We start from the raw sequence: 17,269 nt of genomic DNA, 5'->3' as shown, positions 1-17,269 counted from the left end.
CACAGGCAATCAGACTGCTTAACTCCAACCAATAACACCACAATCGGCACATCCCACCAACCATGCACAGCACTTCATCATTTACACTGGACTCTGACTCAGCATTATTCTGCACCCATTTGCACTAGTGCCTACCGTACCGAACTGCTCACCACGTACATCCTCTACACAGTATCAGCCCACTGACCCTCATTTTAAAACCCTGCCATTCCTGACCTCAGAGGAGAGACAAGAAATCTATGACAGAGTGGTTGCTGAGGTTACAACCCTTCAGGTTGTTACAATATGGATGGGCTGGAGACAGAAGATCACAGATAAGGTATTTATTGAACACAAGCAGAGGTACAGGTGACAACAGGTGAGTATGCAGATGCAGAGGAAGTGATAGATGAATAATGGAATGATAATACTGTCCTTTGTGGTTTGCAGGAATGGTTGCTGGATGATAGCGGTAGCTGAGTAGAGACGAGGCAGACAGACGACACTCACACACGGACTAGAAACACAGGAGGTAACTTGGAGACACAGGATACAGGTAAGTAGTACTGGAAGTCTTTGAGGTAAGCAAAAGGTAAGTTCCTTAATGCGAACGAGACCGGACAATGAGAGTGAGTGCGTGAGTGTCTTATATGCTGGTACTGATTGGTGAGCTGATGAGGTGCAGGTGTGCGTGATCAGTACTCAGGAGATGGAGTGCACTGTGACTGGTGGGTGTTGGAGCCTTGCGTGTCTGTGACAGTGTTGTTGCGTAGAAACCATGAGCGTTCCTCAGGATCGTAACCTTCCCAGTCCACTAGGTATTCGAGCTGACCACCACGGCGCCAGGAGTCCAAGATCTCTCGCACCTCATAAGCAGCTCCGTCGTCAAGTAGAAGTGGAAGGGGGGGCTCGGCTGCAGTCACACCAGGCTCTGTGGAGAGAGAAACAGAAGGGTGGTGAGGTTTGAGAAGAGATACATGGAATGTGGGGTGAATACGATACTCAGGTGGAAGTTGTAGTTTGTAGGTGACCGGGTTGATCTGCTCCAGGATGGTGAATGGGCCAATGAACCTGGTACTCAGCTTACGGCACAGTAGGCGCAGTAGGATGTCTCTGGTGGACAGCCAGACCTTCTGTCCAGGTTGGTAGGCAGGAGCTTCGGAGCGATGAAGGTCTGCTGTCATCCTGCGCCTCCGGAGAGCACGTTGCAGTTGATGGTGTGCTGAGTCCCAGACCCTCTCGCTCTCTCGGAACCAGTAATCCACAGATGGTACATCTGAGGGTTCCCCTGACCAGGGGAACAGTGGGGGTTGGTACCCGAGTACGCACTGGAATGGTGTAAGTCCGGTAGATGGTTGGCGTAGGGAGTTCTGTGCGTACTCGGCCCAACCCAGGTACTAGTTCCAAGAGTCCTGGTGGCCATGACAGAAGGTACAGAGGAAGCGGCCGAACTCTTGGATCTTCCGTTCTGTCTACCCGTTCGATTGTGGATGGTATCCAGGTGACAGGCTGACGGTCACACCTAGGAGCAAGAAGAATGCTTTCCACACTCAAGAGATGAACTGTGGTCCCCTATCCGACACAATGTCCTCCGGGATTCCAAAGTATCAGAATATGTGATTGAACATGAGTTCAGCGGTTTCCATGGCAGTGATAAGTCCTTTCAAATGAATCAGACGACAGGATTTGGAAAATCTGTCTACAACCACAAGTATACAGGTATAGTCATTAGAGGCAGGAAGATCAGTGACGAAGTCTACTCCTAGGTGTGACCATGGTCGGTTGGGAACGGGCAGAGGAAGGAGCTTGCCGGATGGTAGATGGCGCATTCCCTGCATCCCTGCACATACTTTCTGACACAGACATGTTGGGCCACCAGAAGCGATCCTTCAGCAACGAGAGGGTCTCATTGACCCCCGGGTGGCCAGTGCCAAGTGAAGTGTGCGCAGAGTGAATGAGTGGAGTGCGCCGTGTCCGGATGATGTACTGCAAGCCAGGTGGACAACCCGGCGGAGTGTTGGTGGAGGCATTGGAGGAGGGCAAGGTCTCGGTAGACCAGGTGATGGGACTGACGATGACCTCTACTGGGAGTATGGGTTCAGATTCCTCTGTATTCTCTTCTGGAGTGTGAAGCCTTGACAGTGCATCAGCCTTGACGTTACGGGATCCAGGTCGGTAGGAGATAGTGAAGTTAAAGCGTGTGAAGAACAAAGCCCAGCGGGCTTGTCTGGGATTGAGTCTTTTAGCTGCTCGGAGATACTCAAGGTTTTTATGATCTGTTAAGACCAGGAAGGGATGTCTGGCTCCCTCCAGCCAATGCCTCCACTCCTCGAGGGCCAACTTGACAGCAAGAAGTTCTCGGTTACCGATGTCGTAGTTCACCTCCACGATGAAGGGTTTGTCCGGGTCTGGATGGACCAGGAGAGGAGCGGTGGTGAAGGCTTCTTTGAGGGTGTTGAATGCTTCTGTGGCGGCTGGAGTCCAGGACAGAGACTTGGGCTTGTTACGGAGGAGGCTTGTGAGCAGGCTGGTGATGGAGCTGTAACTTTGGATGAACCGTCTGTAGAAGTTGGCGAAGCCAAGGAAACGTTGGAGTTCCTTAACAGTAGTGGGTGTGGGCCAGTTCCTGATGGCTTCCACCTTCCCCTAGTCCATTCGGATGCCACTGCTGGCGATGTTATACCCAAGGAACTGCACTGAGGATTGATGGAAGGAGCATTTTTCGGCTTTGAGGAAGAGCTGGAATTCTCTCAGGCATTTCAGGATCTCCGCAACGTGACAGCGATGTTCGGCCATGCTCCGGGAGTAAATCAGGATATCGTCTATATAGACCAGAACGAACTTGTGGAGAAACTCCCGGAGCACCTCGTGTATGAAGTCCTGGAATACGGAGGAGGCGTTGACCAGGCCATACGGCATTACAAGGTATTCGTAGTGTCCAGTGGGCGTGACGAAGGCGGTCTTCCACTCGTCCCCCTCACGTATCCGGATGAGGTTATGCACGCTGCGGAGGTCCAACTTGGTGAAGACAGTGGCACCACGGAGATGTTCCAGGGCCGCTGGGACGAGAGGAAGTGGGTACCTGAACTTGACGGTGATGGAGTTTAATGCCTGATAGTCTATACAAGGCCGCAAGCCTCCATCCTTTTTCGCCACGAAGAAGAAGCTGGATGCAGCAGGGGAAGTCGATGGACGGATGTAGCCTTGAGCCAGAGCCTCCTTGCTGTACTCCTCCATGGCCTTCTCCTCCGGGATGGACAGGGGATAGATCTTTCCCCTGGGCACTGACTCACCCGGAAGCAGATCGATGGCGCAGTCCCATGGCCGGTGTGGAGGCAGCTTGGAAGCTCTTTTAGGACAGAAAACGTCGCTGAAGGGGGCGTAACACAAAGGAATGTCCACTGAACGTCTCTCCATGGGACTCTCGATGGATGTGGTACAGACAGGAAGATGATTGGAGCTTGGAGAGCGTGGAACAGGCAATGCAGAGAAACAGTCTGGGAAGCATGTGTCGCCCCACTTCAGGACTTCACCAGTCTTCCATGAGATGATGGGATTGTGCTGCTCCCTCCAGAACCAGCAAATGAATGTTCTCCACATGAAGTATTCCGACTTGAAGCAGTAGTGGTCCAACACTACGATTAACATGTCTTCTGCTGACAGGTTTTCTGGTTATTGAGTGGATCTGGTAGGTTGATGGCGTTGTCTTGGTCTTGAGGTTGAGCTGATGGCAGAGGGTGCCAGAGATTAAATTTCCTGCTGACCCAGAATCGAGGAGTGCGGTAACTGGAATGGAGATATCAGCAGCAGTAAGTTTTACAATAGTGGTGAGTGGTTTCATGGTATTAGAAGAGGGGAAGATGGCACTCACCATGGGACGAGGAGGACGAGTTGGGCATGCGGAGATTACATGCCCAGGAGAACCACAATATAAGCACAGATTCTGGGTCAGCCTTCTCTGCCGTTCTGTGGGAGTCAGACGAGTTGACTCAAGTTGCATGAGTTCGTTGGCTGGTTCTGGAGGGCTGACGGATTCTGGTCGGCAGAGGGAGGTGTTGAGCTGTGACTGACCCTGGTGCTCTTCAAGGCACGACTGCATACAAGTGGCGAAGCGGATGGAAAGCTGGATAAACCGTTCAAAGCCGATGGTATCCTCGTATGCAGCGAGATGCAACCGCACTCGAGGATCCAATCCCTGTCGATACGTTGTTAGTAGCGCTTGTTCGTTCCATCCACTTCTGGCAGCGAGAGTTCTGAATTGCAGAGCATATTCATTCACAGACATTTTTCTTTGCTTCAAATTATAAAGTTTCTCACCAATGGACGACAAAAGGCAGGTTCTCCAAACACTTTCTTGAAGTGGTCAACGAAGCTGGAGTACGACTGGATCACAGGGTTTTTTTGGGACCAAATGGAATCGGCCCATTGAAGCGCTTTACCATTTAATTGTGAAATTAAAAACGCTACTTGTGTTCGGTGGGGAATAAGTGTGGTTGCATCTCCAGGGCCAGCGAGCATTGCAGGAGGAATCTGTTGCAATCCTCCGCCGAACCAGAAGTGCTGGTTGGTGGTGGCTGTGACGGGTGAACGGGGAATGTGCGACGCAAAGCGTCAACCAGGTTCTGGAACGGATCGGGATGGCTCATGCTTGTGTTCCGCTGTTATGGTCCGGTCTTCTGTTACAGTATGGACGGGCCGGAGACAGATGATCACAGATAAGGTATTTATTGAACACAAGCAGAGGTACAGGTGACAACATGTGAGTATGCAGATGCAGAGGAAGTGATAGATGAATGATGGAATGATAATACTGTTCTTTGTGGTTTGCAGGAATGGTTGCTGGATGATAGCGGTAGCTGAGTAGAGACGAGGCAGACAGACAGACGACACTCACACATGGACTGGAAACACAGGAGGTAACTTGGAGACACAGGATACAGGTAAGTAGTACTGGACGTCCTAGAGGTAAGCAAGAGGTAAGTTCCTTGATGCGAATGAGACCGGACAATGAGAGTGAGTGTGTGAGTGTCTTATACGCTGGTACTGATTGGTGAGCTGATGAGGTGCAGGTGTGCGTGATCAGTACTCAGGAGATGGAGTGCACTGTGACTGGTGGGTGTTGGAGCCTGGCGTGTCTGTGACACAGATAAAGAAAAAAAATTAATAATATTGGCAGAATATATTCTAATCCACTTACGAAATACCATTGCTCTTCTAACATTGTAGTCATATTGGTAAGGATTCATTTAAAATGAACAAAATTAACTATTATTTATTATTTACCAAAGATCAATAATAGACACACCTTTTTGCTGCATAATTAAATATTTATTAAACATTTATTATCTCCCTCTGTGTGTGTATTCTACAGGAAAAAATGAGGCAACAGACCATCTCTGAGGAAGCTCAGGAACATCAGGAGGAACAAGGCTGTGCTGAGGAGGAACCCAAAACCCCTGTCACACCAGCCAAGAAGCCACAAAGTCATATGGGCTAACAGACTTGCTTGGTCATACTTATAGTAATGTTGAAGCCTTACCAAAATCATTATCTTCCATAGTTGAGGAGGAGATAAAAAGATACAAGGAATTCACACCATTGGCACTCACAGAAGACCCACTAAGCTGGTGAAAATCACATGACCAACTCTATCCTTTCCTGGCCAAGCTGGAAGAAATATGCCTAATATACCTATCCCAGGTACTCAACAGCTTTTCAACGGCTGGAGACATTGTCACAGCACAAAGAAACACTCTGCCTTCAAAAGCATGTTGATCAGTGTCACGAATGTGGCTCCCTCGCCTCCTCCTCCGCACCACCGGAGGGAGCCATCACCCGAATATTGACTGTTCCCATTCGGACTACGTTTCCCATAGGCCCTCATTCCTGGGACTGATTGCGCACACACCTGCACCCCATCACGCTCACACTATTTAAGCCACACACACACACTCACCGCGAAGTCTTGATTTGCCCCGGTGATCATTTCTGAGCGTTTTCTTGTGGACTGTTTATTCTGTTACTGTTGGACTGTTTACCCGTTGTGATTCTCTGCTGCCTGCCCTGAACCTTGCCTGTATACTGGACTGTGTTTGCTTGCCGCCTGCCCTGATCTCCGCATGTGACCCGATACTGTTTGTCTGCCGCCTGCCTCGACCATTGCCTGTTCCTGTTTATGTCTTTGCCTTTGCCCCTGTCTGCCTTGGTATTTAATCTAAATAAAGCTGCAAATGGATCCCCATTCTGCCGACCCTTCATTACAGAAGACTTCGCCAAACAGCGATCCAGCAGCAATCATGCAGATCTCCACCGAGCTGTCCGCCCAGGCCAACCAGCTCGCGGTACATCAACACCAACTGAATCGATTGACTTCTCTTACCGAGGAGCTGGTGAGAACTCTACAGAGTCTTCGATTCGTCGCCGCCGAGGCCGCCACGCCGCTGCCAGCGACTCCCGCCAGCCAGGCCTTCACGGCCGTTCCCGCCGTAAATCCACGCCTCGCACTCCCAGAAAAGTTTGACGGAACCCCCGCGAGATGTAAGGGTTTTCTTCTACAATGCTCGCTGTTCATCAATCAACAACCCACTCTCTATCCCACCGAGTCCAGTCGGATTTCCTTGATCTGCTCTCTGTTGACGGGACGAGCGCTGGATTGGGCCACGGCCGTATGGAGAGAGGATGGATCTGTATTTCCCACCTTCTCGGCTTTCCTGCAAAACTTCAAAGAGGTCTTCAACCATCCTGAGGGAGGCAAGAGCGCGGGAGATCAACTGCTGTCGCTGTGTCAAGGTAAAAACACAGCCGCCGAATACGCTCTCAGCTTCCGAACCCTCGCCGCACAAACAAACTGGGTTGAAGACACGCTGAAACTGTTGTTTCGCAAGGGACTGTCACTAGAGCTTCAAGCCGAGCTCGCGTGCCGCGACGAGGGAAAATCACTCAACAACTTCATTGAGCTGGCCATTCACATCGATAATCTCCTCCGGTCTCGTCGCTCAGCCCGTCTGCCCACTCTGACCACTCCCACGTCTGAACCCATGCAACTCGGATACACCCCGCTTCGTCCAGAGGAGAGGGAGAGGAGACGACAGCTTCATTTGTGTTTGTATTGCGGCCAAGCAGGCCACGTCAAGATCAACTGCCCCATCCGACCCAATCCATCCAACCCGAAAGCGATGAGTCCTCCACTCTCCACCGACTATCCCATCAACTGCCTCAAAATACCCATTCAAGTAACAGTGAATGATCTATGTATAACTACGCACGCACTTTTGGACTCCGGGGCTGCGGGTAACTTCATGTCAGACACATTCATCCGTGAACACAACATCGCATTAACGGACTGCAATTCTCCATTGACAGTGGAGGCGCTAGATGGGAGACCCATCGGAGGAGGAAGGATAGCGCACATCACCGCTGAACTCACACTGCAAGTGGGAGTACTTCACCAAGAACGCATCCGATTCTACGTAATTCACTCACCCAACAATCCAGTTATCCTTGGTCTCCCGTGGCTCAGAACTCATAACCCGCTCATTTCCTGGAAGGAGGGCCAGATCGTTCAGTGGGACGCCATCTGTCACGAGCGCTGTCTGAAACAGCTCACTCCCATACCAGTCCAGGCCGTCTCAGTTCACGAGCCCAACCCTGACGAGCCCGACATTCCCGCTGAGTATGCCGATCTGGCGGTTGCTTTCAGCAAAAGCAAGTCGACCGAATTACCTCCTCATCGTTCCAGTGACTGCGCCATCGATCTGCTTCCAGGTACCACGCCCCCCAAGGGCAGAATATTTCCCCTGTCTCAACCAGAATCAGCAGCTATGAAAGCATACATTGAGGAGGAACTGGCCAAGGGGTTCATCCGACCCTCGACATCTCCGGCAGCATCTGGCTTCTTCTTTGTCAAAAAGAAGGATGGCAGTCTTCGACCCTGCATAGACTACCGTGGACTGAACGATATCACCGTTAAGTTTCGTTACCCTCTGCCATTGGTCCCCGCAGCCCTGGAACAGCTAAGGCAAGCCAAGCACTTCATTAAACTAGATCTCCGGTGCGCTTACAACCTGATTCGCATCAGAGAGGGTGACGAATGGAAGACGGCCTTCTCCACTGCCACCGGCCACTATGAGACTCTTGTTATGCCGTTCGGGCTGTCCAACAGTCCCTCCGTCTTCCAATCATTCATCAATGACGTCTTTCGGGATATGCTTAATCGCTGGGTCATCGTCTACATCGACGACATCCTCATATACTCCAAAACCTTCGAGGAACACGTCCAACATGTCCGGGCCGTTCTGCAGCGGCTCATCCAGCACAAATTGTATGCCAAAGCGGAGAAATGTGAGTTCCATCGTACTTCTACTTCATTTCTGGGCTATGTCATCAGTCAGGAGGGGGTGGCGATGGACGACAGCAAAGTAAGGGTGGTGCTGGAGTGGCCGCAACCACACACACTGAAAGAACTGCAACGATTCCTGGGGTTCACCAACTTCTACAGGCGATTCATTCGAAACTTCAGTGGTATTGCGGCGCCTCTAACTTCCATGACTAAGCGACAAACCACACGCCTCTCCTGGACCCACGAAGCAGTGCACGCTTTTCAAGCTCTGAAGGAGCGGTTCACCTCTGCACCCATTCTCCGCCACCCAGACCCAGAACTCCCATTCGTGGTCGAGGTCGACGCCTCCAGCACGGGCATCGGGGCTATGCTCTCACAGCGCCAAGGTAATCCAGCAAAAATGTACCCGTGTGCGTTCTACTCCAGAAAGTTGTCGGCAGCAGAGCGCAATTATGATGTAGGCAACCGGGAGCTTCTGGCCATGAAGGCGGCGTTGGAGGAGTGGCGCCACTGGCTGGAGGGAGCACAACACCCATTCACCATACTCACAGATCACAAAAACCTAGAATACCTCCGGTCTGCTAAGCGTCTGAATCCTCGGCAGGCAAGATGGGCCATGTTTTTCACCTATTTCCAGTTCACAGTAACTTACAGACCCGGCTCAAAGAACGCCAAAGCAGACGCATTATCTCGCCAGGCAGAGGTGGTGGAGCGGACGGAGAGTGAAGAGAGCATCATCCCTGCAAAACTGCTGCTCGCCCCAGTCCAGTGGGACATCATGACCGAAATCTCACAGGCCAACGAACACACCGCTCCACCACCAACCAGTCCACCTAACCGCACTTTTGTCTCTGTGCACCTCCGCAATAAACTGCTTCATCAAGTTCATGATTTCCCCAGCTCAGGCCATCCAGGCATTACTGCCACCCTACACCTATTACAGAACCGGTTCTGGTGGGACACCATGGTAGCAGACACCACCCAATTCATCAACCAGTGCACAGACTGTCAAACTTCCAAAACTCCACACCAAGCCCCAGCAGGGCTATTACAACCGTTGCCCATTCCACAACGTCCCTGGTCCCACATAGCCATCGACTTCATCACTGACCTCCCTGAATCCCGTGGCCACACCACGATCCTCACAGTAATCGACCGTTTCTCCAAGGCATGCCGACTCATACCACTGCCCAAGCTGCCCACGGCGTTCGAGACAGCAGAGACCCTATGCAACTTCGTCTTCCGTTTCTACGGTCTGCCAGAGGACATCGTGTCTGACAGGGGTCCACAGTTCACATCCCGGGTATGGACAGCCTTCTTTAAACAGTTAAACATCAACTTCAGCCTCACCTCAGGATACCACCCAGAATCCAACGGACAGACCGAACACATGAATCAAGAACTCACCAGATTCTTACGCACATACTGTCAGCGGAATCAATCAGAGTGGAGCCGTTACCTGTTGTGGGCCGAGTATGCTCAAAACTCCCTGCGGAAACCGGCCACTGGTGTTACACCCTTCCAGTGCGTCCTGGGCTTTCAACCGCCTCTCTTTCCCTGGTCCGGGGAACCGTCCAACCTGCCATCGGTAACCGAGTGGTTGCAGCGAAGCGAGGAGACCTGGGACCTGGCCCATCATCACCTTCAACGTGCTGTGAGAAGACAAGAAATACAGGCCAATCAACCCTGAATACGCCGTGGGGCAGTGGGTCTGGCTGTCAACGAGGGATCTGCGCCTAAGACTCCCATGCAAAAAACTCAGTCCCAGGTTTGTAGGGCCTTTCCAAATTACTAAACAAATTACCCCTGTATCTTTTCGTCTTGACTTACCTGCTAACTACCGTTTTTCTCCCACTTTCCATGTGTCGCTGCTGAAACCCTCTGGTGGTCCGAGAGGAGAGCCGGAGGGAGCCGAGGCCCACGACCCCCCGCCCTTGATGATCGAAGGCGAGGAAGCCTATCAGGTTCGAGAGTTACTCGATTCCCGGCGCCGGGGTAGAAGACTACAATACCTAGTCGACTGGGAGGGGTACGGCCTGGAGGAGCGATCCTGGGTCAATGCGGATGACATCCTGGACCCATCACTCGTGGACGAGTTTCACCGAGCGCATCCGGAGAGACCGGCCCCTCTACCACGTGGTAGACCCCGGCGCCCGCTTCCTCGCGTCTGGAGCCGCTCGCGGGGGGGGGGCTCTGTCACGAATGTGGCTCCCTCGCCTCCTCCTCCGCACCACCGGAGGGAGCCATCACCCGAATATTGACTGTTCCCATTCAGACTACGTTTCCCATAGGCCCTCATTCCTGGGACTGATTGCGCACACACCTGCACCCCATCACGCTCACACTATTTAAGCCACACACACACACACACACTCACCGCGAAGTCTTGATTTGCCCCGGTGATCATTTCTGAGCGTTTTCTTGTGGACTGTTTATTCTGTTACTGTTGGACTGTTTACCTGTTATGATTCTCTGCTGCCTGACTTTGAACTTTTGAAGCCAGGAGTAAACAGTAGGACATTTTATTTACTTTAATTTAAGAATATTTTTTTTTATTATTATTATTTCAATGTAACATTTTTTATTTTAATTTGAAACTACATGTGTTAGATTTCACTTTAACATGCAATTTACTTTCAAATCTGAATGGGGCTGCATAACTTTTTTTGTTATAAGTTGCATTGTTCTAAATACCTGTAATAGTACAGTAGTCCATAAATGTTTGCATTCAGTTAAGCTGAACTAGACTGTAATACAAACAATTCAGTTTCAGTCAGTTTAGTCAATCAGGTGCTTGCAACATTTATGACAGTGTTGGTCAGTATATCTGCTTGACAATACCATTTTGTTGCAATAAAAAATTAAGGGAGATGAACAGATTGAGAACTGTATCTCATTAGATAAACCAGATGAAGTGAAAGTGACGTGACATGAAGGTAAAGTATAGTAACCCACACTCGGAATTTGTCCTTTGCATTTAACCCATTCATGTTGGTGCACACATATTAGGAGCAATGAGTAGTGAACACACACACTGCAAACCTCATTCGCTGACATTGAGTGTGGAAGAAAGCTGATTCATTCCCTCACCCACATTTTCCTGCTGGTATTGAGAATCATACCCACGACCTTCGGGTTATAAGTCTGACTGTTTAACCATTAGGCAACAACTGCCAATGTGGTCAAAGTTTTCCTTTGGGGACATTTCCATCACAATAAATCGCAATGTGTTATCACAATACTTAGCATATCACAAAAAGTTTAAAAACGCAATATTATCGCATTGTTGGGCCTCTGGTGATTCCCACCCATTGTTTTCCCCATGTGTTCCTTTGACTTGTTTTTCATTTAATCATTGTTTTCACTTGCATCTCTATTCAATTGTTTTACATTGTTCTTACTGATATACAGTATATTTCTTCTAAAGCCTTAACTGGGATTTTGTTTTTTTCTCAGCAAGAATGTTCTTTTAAAAGCTTTGTTATACTACCAAAGCTACTGGGCAGCCTTGAAAGACCTCAACCTTTCATTACTCAGCATCACAATAAACAACCAAGTTATAATTTTAATGTTATTTTAACAATAGTTATACAGTGACGGAAAATAAAACATCAAATGAAAGAATGAAAATAACATTCAAAGAATGTAAGGAATAAGCTACTAAATGATTTGTGTCAATTAACAGAAATGTCTTAAAATTTGCCTGACCTGTCAAAAAAAAAAAAAAAAAAAAAAAAAAAATCAATAAATGAATGAATGAATAAATAAATAAAGATGATAAAAATACAAAAACTAAACTGAATTTTAGCAAATTTACAAAAAACAGCAATACCATATAAAAGATAAATTAGATTTGCTCACTCACGGTTGAGAACAAGCAGTATGATGCAAAGAATAGCCGTAATCAACAACACACTGGTTGACACCATTATTGTTCCATGGCCACCCAGCTGTTTTCTTAAAGTCATCAAACAGTCATTTACCACACTGTGACCTTTTATAAAGGACAAGACATTAAGATAAAAATATAGTAAATTTAATACATAGATTAGATTCACTGCAACATTTAAAGACGCTTAAATATTTACATATTACTAGTGCCTTATAAACTGCCGTATTTGTTCTAAGAACATTCTACATTAAACATCCTAAAATGATTGGGGGTCTAAGTATGAACACTTACCTGCAGCTAGCTTTTTAGTAGGTTCAAGGTAAATGTCAATTTTGAAATTTCCTTTGTTTTCCTCATTTTCTTCATCAGGCTCGAAAACTGGGTTGCAGAAAACATTCTATGAAAGTTAAAACAAAGGATTAGTTTAGAAGCAGAACTGAATATTGAATAAATAACAAATACATACTACCATGGCTACTACTACTACTACTTTCAATAATAATAATTTACCTCATATGCACCTTGGCTCTCAGTTGAAATGTCAGAGTCCATCATCTTTGAGTTTTGAGAAACCATTTACATATGTTTAGTTATCTGAAATCCTGAGGTAGGCTATTAATTCAGTCCATTTGGTTGTGATAATGAGTGAACTTATCCATAAAAGACAATACCTGGACATGTTTTAAAATGTAAATAAAAAAAAGTTGTTTTTAAATCCATTGAGTGTGTAGATTGTTTTTTGTTTGTTTTTTTGTTTTTTAATTTATCAAATCAATTTATTTTAGTTTCTTTGTAATGCTGTAATACTATGGTCCAACATCCTGTGTTAATGAAAGAAAGTGGTGTGGTATTCAGAACTTTCTTCCCAAATATTCCTAAAGCCAAGTCAGCTGAGAGGATTGAGCTCCGTAATAATCCTCTATTTTCTACACACATCTACACACATGCCCAATCCCCACCACCACCATCACCACCAAACACCCACCCTCCCAGATTCGCTGGCTTCCCCCTGCTCTGCCCTGGCTCCCCGCTCTGCCTACTCTGCCCTGGCTAAGCCATGGCTCCTTGTTCTGCCTCAGTCTCCAGACCCACATTCACCTCACGGGCCTGGTCCTCCATCCCTTCCCCTGGTATGTCTATGCTCCACCACCCACCCAGACTTTTCTGCTGTGGAGTGCCTGGAAGCCACTTTTAAGGGCTCTGTTTTATGTTCCTAGGCTGCATTCCACTCCAAATTTTGGTGCCCTACACTCACAAACTTCCCTCCGTCTTGTGGACTGGGACGTGCGTCATTGCTTATGTTGCATGAGTGCCCACTACATAAGGAACTTGTACATAAGGTTTAAATGGAACTCACTAAGCCCTAAGATCACTTGGAATTCACTATGGAGCTGATTTATTATTTAAACCCCTTTTTTACTTATGAATTTGTTGTATGCATCATTCTATGCATATAAGTTGTTGGAGAAAAAACTAAAATCCTATAAGCTGTTAGAGAAAAATAAAATTACACACAAAAAAAAAAAAATTAAAAAGTATATTCGATTGTTGTGGAATAAACAGAAGTTCAAAAAAATATTTATTTTTGTAAATCGTGAAAATGTATGTAAAAAAAATGTGTCCCACATTTTCATGTCACTACCGAAATAGTGTATGTTTTAGTCCATTGGCTGAGACTGATTTTAACCACACTTCTACATTTTTGATCAGGAAATATTCCTCTCATATCCTCTCTTTCATAGTAAATAGGTCCATCATTTTGAGTTAAATGTGTTCAGAAGTCTGAAAATCTGTGTCTAACTTTAAGGAATGTCACTACCAAACAAATTTTTTCTGCAATTAAGCAAACTTTTTTGGGTGTTATTACATAAAATTTAGTTTTATGTGTGTACAACTGTTCAGAACTGTGTTAGGTAACCATGTGCTGATTAGCATCTTTGAGCTAGGCTCAAAAGTACCTAAAATTGTCACTACTGAAACATGTGGTGAAGTTTTGGCTGTGACATCATTGTTTTGGGAGTGACAAAATAAAATAATCCTTTATTTAGGGGGAAAAAAACAAAATTTTATTACAGTTATGTAAATCATTAGAATTTTAGTATGTTTTAGTATGTGAGAGTTAAAATTCTGTAATATAATGTGGTCACTACCAAAACATTATTGTCAGTACCAAAAATGTGCAGTCACAACCGAAACATTGGATGTTTTGTCAAAAATAAAGCAGCGGTGTAGTCTACGTGATAAGCAGGTATACGCCGTATATGTAACCATCCAATAAATCACAATAAGCTTTGTTGCTTTTGACATGAAACAAAGTCTCATATGTCAAATTCTGCCCATTTTACTATGAAAAAAAAAAAAAAAAAAAAAAACCATAAATACAGTTTTGGCGCTCTTCAAAGTGGCGTGCTGTAGATCCTCAGTTCAAGAGAAGCTGCAGCATTAAGTGCACGTGAACTGATCATCTCCTCTGTTTAAATACAGAGTGAAATAAACATGAATGAACATCTGAAGGTATGTTAAAAGATACAGTACAACCTACCGAAATCTGTATCATGCCTTGTGTAATCACTCAATCAGTGTTTCAACCGTGGAAAGACATTAATAAAACAGCTTGTAAACAAACAAACGTAACGTCACATTTATCTCAGAGCAAACATATTCAGTGACCATAAACTAATTAGTCAGCTAGAAAAATGAACTCTAGAGAGAAGCATTTAGTTAAATATATGCACCATATTACATATTAATTAAAATTTTTAATGTTCTTCAATAGCCTATATAATGCATGTTTGAATAAATCTGTCAGATTCAAATTGACAGCCACCATTTAAATGTTTATATTTCAAAACGAATTGGAGTAGCAATCATTTTAAAGTTAGTAGGCCTATTATAACTTTATTATTATAAAACATTCCATTAAGTGTAATTTAAGTTTGTATACAAATCAGTTCATTTTAACCTTCAATATTTATGTAGTACCAACTGATTCCCTTATATTTTACAGCATTAGTTTTTTTTTTTCTTGATAAAATTTGCCATGAACTGTACCTGATATACAGTATATCCAAAATAACTGATATCGAATCGAATTGCAAGCTTGTGAATCAAAATGCATAACTATGATGACAGACTGGCAGGAAATGGTGCAAAACAGAAAACAAAGTCAAACAGGATGATACTGTGACATCATACCCTGTCAACCCTCCTGTTTTTGCCGGGAGTCTCCCGTATTCCACACCCATCTCCCGCCCCCCTCCCGTTTTGTTATTTCTCCGGGAAACTCCCGTAATTTGTATGGCCCAAACCTCGTTATATGAATAATCACATATATTCCAAGGTTATTCCAATCAAGGCAAGCATCACAATAAACCTCACAAGAATTGAAAATGGGCTACTTTCCCATAAACTGGAGTGAGATCATAGACATCACGGCTCTATCGCGATCTTTCCTGGCGTTCTGTGTTGCGTGAAAGTGCCATCAGTTCAAGCAGAGTGCACAAACTGATCATCTCTTCCACTTTACTAGTTACAACATGAAATAAACATGAATGAACATCTGAAGGTATGTTGAAAGATACAGTACAACTTAACAAGTCCATATCACATCTCATGTAATCGCTCAATGAGTGTTTCAACCGCGGAAAGACGTCAATAAAACAGATTGTGAAAAAACATTTACCGTACCATTTACCTTCGAAAATCTGTACAGTGTCCAAAAACTTGTTAGTCAGCTACAAAAATGAACTTAGAGAGGAGCATTTTGCTAAATATATGCATTATAGGCTATTGCATATCCCTTATATTTGTACTTGACATGTTCTTCAATATTGAATGTATGTTTGAATAAATCCGTTTTATGACAGCCACCATTTAAATGTTAAAAAACCAGTAGAAACATAATGAAGTCATTAAAAATGTATTATAATGTTGTTTTTAAAACTTCTTTATGTTCTTTATATAGCTTACAAATCGATTAATTTTAACCTTCAATAATATAATGATGTACCAACTGTTGCTCCTGTATAGTTTACAGCATTAGTTGAGATATATTTTTTTCTTTGAGGAAATTTGCCATGTACTTAACCTTATAGGCCCCAAATTAATCAATATTAAATCGAAGGAAATCAAATCAAAATCAAATCGCAAGCTCCTTAATCGAAATCAAATCCAATTGTGAAATTTGTGTCAATGCCCAGCCCTAGTGTCTATATATATATATTTTTTTTTTTTTTTCTTCTAAAATGAACATTTTTATTAAGCTTGTATGTTTATGTTAAGTTATTTAACTTTAATGGCAATGAAAGGGACCTATTAATTAATTTTAAAAGAGAAATTACTGAACCTAAACATACAAGCTTGATAAAAATGTTCATTTTAGAAGAAAATTTCAGATGGCACTTAGAGGCTTTTTTTTATAACTTGAATCAAATGTTGTTTTTCCCATTTATTTTCTTGTCAGAGTGCACCAAAATGCTTCGTTTACATGTTAAAATCACAAAATTTTCTCACGGGGGACAATTCCCCCAGACCCCCCTACAATTATTTAGTTTGTCACCTTTTTCACCTCTTCTGAGTTTGCAGGTCTGATTTTTACCTAGGAAAGTTGTATTTACGATAATTCCAAGAGCACGTGAAGGCAGCATAAATCACAAACGGCACAGAGGGGCACACCGGCCATTTCGACCTTCAGTGTAATGTTAATGTATGTGTAATGTATTTACCCAACACCCCCCAAAATCTGTTAAATATTAAAAACACAAAACAGATAATCAAAATCTGCTATGTCAAATAAACTTAGTAGTAGCCTAATTCATAGTAGCCTACATGGCTCAACTTTTTAAGCACCTTCTCAAAACTGTTCTGAAGCAGTCTTTTTGTTTATGTTTGTTGACAGCAGAGATGTTCACGAGTCTTTTATCTGGAGTCCGAGTCAAGTCTGAAGTCTTTAAGCTGGAGTCCGAGTCAAGTCTGAAGTCTTTTGTCATGAGTCCGAGTCGAGTCTCGAGTCATTAGGGGAAAAAAAAAAAAAAAAAAAAATCTCATACTCAAATCCTATT

The sequence above is a fragment of the Ctenopharyngodon idella genome, chromosome 15, assembly GCF_019924925.1.
Source record: "Ctenopharyngodon idella isolate HZGC_01 chromosome 15, HZGC01, whole genome shotgun sequence".
Lineage (NCBI taxonomy): Eukaryota > Metazoa > Chordata > Actinopteri > Cypriniformes > Xenocyprididae > Ctenopharyngodon > Ctenopharyngodon idella.
This window is presented reverse-complemented; position numbering follows the sequence as displayed.